A 6,040-nucleotide genomic window follows, 5' to 3' on the forward strand; every position below is an offset into this window, starting at 1 on the left:
TCTTCATTGGATAACCAATGAAGAATTACTCGTATTTTTAAACGCGTGCGTATATTTGCATGTGTTTTCATGAAAAGCAAACATCAATGCGTTTTTTCAAACTTCAAAAAGCGACGTACCTTACGTATTTAGGATCTTTTCTGTTCTACGCAGCCTTCATTGTAGCTGTAAACTACAGCTGCAAACTATCCTTCCGGAATTCGAGCTACAGGTCCCCCCGCCGCCCGCGGCGGCTAGCAACTCAGGAACTGGGAAGGGACCGGTGACGGGATGGGAGCTTCCGCGGGTTTCAGCGCCTCCGGAGCGGGCCTCTACCTCCCGGCTCCCTGCAAACTCTGGAGCGGTTGAGAACGCGCGGAGCTCAGACGCACCGGGTGGGTCTCAAAGCCCCAGCCGGCGCGCCCACACGAGCCCCGCGGAATCCGGAGGCACAGCGGCTCTGGAACCCGGGCGCGCGGTTGGTTGGCTTCGCCTTAAAAAGAAAAAAAAAAAAAAGTTGGGCTTAACACACAGAGCCTGTGCTGGTCTGGCTAATTTGGAGCGTAACCAATAAAACCAGTAAGCCACCCACTTTGTTCCTCAAGGAAATGATGTGAGCGATCCTGAAGCTTTCCAGGACGCTGGAGAAAAAACAGCCTAACCTTCCGTTAGCAGGCTTCACGGCGCCCACCTGCCCGGTCCCCTCTATCCGCTATTCCCAAACTATCTCCGACCCAGAGAGCCCGACTCCGGGGCCGGCCTCATCCTTTGTGTTTTTCCACCACCAAACTGGCCAGAAGTTAAGCACACACAGAGGTCGCTAATGGAGACTCCCGGCTGAGCAGAAAAAACAACCTCCGCGTTTGATCGGGTGGCTGACACGCGACACACGGGACGCCTAGAGAATAGAGGCTTTGAACAAAAAAACTGAAGCCAGAGACCGCTCCGGTCCTAGCTTTGCCAGTTGTGTCTGCGCGGTTGGGGCCCGCGCTTCACTCCTCAAAGCTTTGGTTTTCTTATCCTTCCAAGTGGAAATAGTAATAGGAGCCATTTCATGAAGTTGTTGTGAACAGTAAAATGAAAATAATAATAATATAATAAAACTACAATGTAATGTCCAGGCATTAGGTAAGAATTTTACTTGAAGTGATTTCACTTACTCCATAGGAGAGCTCACCTCCCCCACTCTGCCAAAGTAGGTGTAGGTGTTATTATGGCTGTGATTTTACAAAAGTAAAATCATAGTGCCTGGCACAGAGTAAACACACAAAATAGGACACTTATTTTAAATTTATACTCCACATTGTACCTAAAAATGATTAAGGAAGCTTGTAATTGAAATCAATATTATGTAAAAAGAAATATAGAGGGACATTGAATGAGGAAGGAATTTTAAAATATAGGGCAATACATATGCCCAGAAATATAATATATAATAGGGTAATTCATAACTTAATAATATACAATATGTAGGAAATATAAATACACGCACATACATCATAGTCGAACTCATGATTCAGAACTTCCCATCTGGTATCGACACACAGCCATTGGGAGAAGAATAAGCATATATTCCTTAAATGCAAATATCCCTTAGATGCAATTTCCCAGAGCCCCCAGAAGGTGGGGATTTTTTTTTTTAATCTCAGTGACATAAGAATATTACCATATTCTGCTTCTGCTTTGTTGAGAAAATGGTTTGTAAGTAGCTCTGAGCTTCTTGACCCAATGCAAAAAGGGAAAGGGGATTGATTTTCTATTACTCTGATATCTAGATGGTAGCGAAAAGCTACAATTCAGGTTTCTGGCCTCCCTACTCCTTTGTTTCTTCCAGTTAAACAACTTGTCCTTTCTAGGCTACCTCTTCTATTTGCTGTTTCCACTTGAAGTTTTGGGTAACCCAGGAATTTCTCCTTTCTTGTTCCTTGTTGAAATAGACCTGCCGTTGAGCTGTATGACAGATATTTCCCCTCTCATTCTTGGGCTCCTCACAGCTCCAAAGCGATCATTGGAGCTCATTTTTTCAGACTTACAGATGAATTCTGTTCATAAGTAAGTTGTTCTAATTTACCCTCAAAAGAAATTAAGTCAGCCCTCAAATTGCCTTTCAGCACACACCATTCTTTTCTTACGGTTTCAGCTACCACGCTTGGATGCTTTTGATGGTCTTACAGATTTTTTAAGTGGGTGGCATTGGCAGTTTGCTTAATTTGGGCTTAGGTATGAGATTTGCTGTCAGGGCTGTTTCCTTGAGCCCCAGCCCCAACCAATTCCTTCTTTGCCTTCTTTGGGTTTCCATCCACCATCAGTAAACCTGTTGGAATATTCTACAAGGGCCGATTGCATCAATCCATGCAGAAGAACTGGAGGGGATGGCTTCAGCCTGCTTTGTCCAGGTTCTCACCTTCTACCTTGCAGCACTTTTTACCATAGAAATCCGCTTCTCTGCGTTCTCCCAGGGGAGAAGTTTGAACCCCACATTCGAATACTACTATCTCAGGGAAACAGATCAGTTAAACTCTTTTCATCACCCTCTCTACAGAGGATGTTGAAAAAGTAGGCATGATAAATATGGCAACCAAAACAGCACCACTTCACTGACCAAAATAAAATCAATTTCTATCTAGTATTAACTCAAGTGATGTTGATTTTTCATTTGGCAAACTTCCATCTGTAAATACCTTTTATTTTCACAGAATATATTTAATAGCTTACTAAATGTTTACATCTTTTTTAGGAAATAGAGTGTGTATCTTCTATGACTCTCCTTTAGTGTCAAACATTGCCCATAATGAGTATTCAAAAGATATTTGTGGACTCAATTGAATAATGAAAACAACCACTTATAAAGATGCTAGTTCTAAATCAAGGCTAAAAATAGAATGCTTTTTTTTTTCTGGAATACTGATGCTGCCTGGGTAGTTACTTACCTACAGACAGGTTTCCCACAGAAGGGAGTGTTATGCTGATTTCAATAGGACATTAGTTGCACGATTTCTTACACCTCTCCAGTTGATCCTGACTTCTTGCACATTGTTTTTGTCTTGGCACGGTCTTTCTGATAAGGTTGAAAGACAAGAATCCTTTCCTTTCTAGCTATCACAGATCAATTTTCTGAAATACTATAATCAAGTCTTTGTATATTTAACACAATCTCAAATTTATTTGGTACAACCCACTAAACACCTTTGGATGTCACCCTACCCTCAAAAAAAAAAAAAAGTATGTACTTGGCCCAGCCCATTATCAATGATGTAATCTCTCTTTTTCTTAATGACCTCTGTGGAGAGGTCCAAAGAGAGTGAGACTCTTTTTGGTATCTATCAAATCAAAACAATTCCTAGATACCAAAGAGGCATGTCTATTATAGTGTTGTGTTACACCTGAGACTCAGAGAGGGTGGTAGAATCTCAAAGATCAAAATCTAATCCCTCATTTTGTAAATGAAGATTCAGCTTGGGAAAGTCAAGTTTAATAGCCAGAGAATGAAACCAAGTCAGTGTCACTTCCAGGGTATTCCTACAAGAATTTGAGGCTGGAAGAGGGGCACTGAAGCTGCATTTACATGGCACTTTACAAATTGTAAGAAAGCTTTAACTATACCAAAAACATTAGGGAACGCTGATGAAGGATATGGGGGATATCCTTAGCTCCGCTAAGAGACATCTTGATGCTTCCATTGACCCAGATACTAATGTATATTTGGTTTGAACACTTTATTTTTATCATTTTGATCCATTCATGCCATGTTTCTGCTGAAATTGTTGCACCCATCACTAACCCCTTTAAAACATGTATGGCACATGAAGCATCCCCATCAAAAGGGATACCATTGCTGGTCAAGCAGAGACGATAATACTCACCTCATCTGTTGAAGGCATTGTTGCAAAGATCAAAGCTTTATGAAAAGGCTTTAAAAACCCAGAAGACACGCTGTAAAATGTAAATTATTATTTTAAGTACTACTAAAACCATTTGGCAGAGAAAGAGTTTAACTTGCTTAATTTGGAATTGAACTTGGAATCTGCAGCTAGCACAATACAATAAATACTAAAGAAATAACTCTAAATGAATGACAAGTTTTCTTTAAAAATAAGAATAATTACTGCCTGATGTTGCCTTTTAAGAGTCACAAGAGTCCAGGACTACTTCCATTTTGAAAACCTGTCCATATATTAAAAAATAAATAAATGCCAGGAGTTAAAGGTACAGTATATTTTAGATGTTAACATTGAACAAGTTAATACCTTTAATCCTCCGAACACAAAATCACCTTCTTTGGAGGTAATTTCAGTGGTCTAAATTCCAGTCCTTATTTAGTTTGAGGTCTGGGTTAAGGCTTTCTCCATTTCTCAGCTGCACACCCATGTCTGTGGTACTGACCATTTGGTTACTTCCTAGGCAAAATTTTTTCATATGTAACATTTGGGAGACAGTGCTTCTTTGGGATTTTTTTTTCAGATGTTATCCATTGGACAAGAAATTAGTCACAATCTTTGATACACATGACCGTTGTCACAGCTGACCTTACTAGTCATACTGCCAACTAGCCACCTACCTTTGGTGAGGAAGGCACTGGGGAAAGCCTCCCTGCCAAATGAAGTCACAACGGCTTGGGAAGTTTGCAAAGTCAAGCGTGCCCTCTTGTGGTAAAAGAAAATATTACTTTTCTTCCTTCTAAATTGTGACTACAGTTGGTGGCCCTTCTTTTCCCCATGTCTTAGAGAAGACTTCCAAGTTGAGTGAATATTAACTTGTCTTTTCCTTGCCTCAGAGGTCAGAATTTACATCAAAGCCAGTTGAAAACATAGTCAGACCAACCTGTCATAGAGCTCTTGGCAGCAAAAGCTCCAACCTGTTCCATATGTTCAGTCAATAATTTAACCATGTCGGTACAGCCAGAGTGATGAGGCTACAGAGGGCCTATGCAGCTATGTCAGGGGTAAGAGGGCACTAGGGAAGGCAAATGTGCAACTTAGCTCAACTCAGTTGTTGCACTAATGTGCAACATCTCCACCTTTAGTCTTGTTCACACCGTGAAAAAGTCCCCAGAGAGAAGTCTGGAAAGGAGGCAAAGAGAAGCAGGCAAGTGGAAGGTAGATTCTATGGAATGCAGCCACTGCTCATTCTTCAACCTACTGTGTGATGTGTGGGATCTTTTCTGACCACAAGTTCTCAAGGGCATCTACGGGACGCCCCAGGGCAGCTGCCAAAGCTGGAGAAAGCAAGTCACTCATGGCACTGAAGCCATTCTCTGGCAGCAACCCCCATTGTTGGTGGAAAAAATAGAAACAACCACTTACTGCCCCTTTTTTTCCAGCCTTAAGAAACATATACCTGCTTGGCCAAACCAGTTTATTGGCTCAAGGAGAAACAAGAGCTTCTTGGGGACATATGGCCAGTGGGGAAGGGTGGCACCCTCCTACACAAGTATAGCCTTTGCTTCTAGTTCATTTACTCTTTCCTCTGGATGCCGCGAAAAATCACAGATCTCTCTTCACTCCTTAGACTCCCCCAAATATTACTTGTCCATCTGATTTCCTTTGGCTACATGAAGACGTCCACTTATTTTCATGCATTTAGTCAATCTACATAAACCTGCCAAGACTCACCATATTCCAGGCTCTGGTTTAGAATCTGGGTATAGGTAGATAAGCAAGATGTAGCCTCTTAACTTAAACTCAGTCTAGAGGGAGAGATCATACTGGGACCCCAAATCCATGTTTCGGGTCCATACAGTGTAACCTGTCTGTGCCAGCTTTGGTTGCCTCATCTGTATGATGAAATGAAGGAGTTGCGTGGGCAGTCCTCAAATCCAAGTTCCTGCCTGCAGCCCGCTGCAGGTGGGGTAATCTCTGCCAAGTCTCCATCACAGCCTCACTAACAGTGTCCCTGCGGACTTTCAAAGCCAGTGCTTCCAAACCATATCTAACCCACCTTACTCTTTAGACTGTGTTTCCCTCCCCAAAAGAGAGGAACAAATGTTCAAGAGCAGTAGCAACGATATTCACAAGGAGTAAGAAGGAGCAGATGGAGATAAGAAAGAAAGTCTACATCCAGC

This window comes from Tamandua tetradactyla, chromosome 13, assembly GCF_023851605.1.
Source record: "Tamandua tetradactyla isolate mTamTet1 chromosome 13, mTamTet1.pri, whole genome shotgun sequence".
Taxonomy (NCBI): Eukaryota; Metazoa; Chordata; class Mammalia; order Pilosa; family Myrmecophagidae; genus Tamandua; species Tamandua tetradactyla.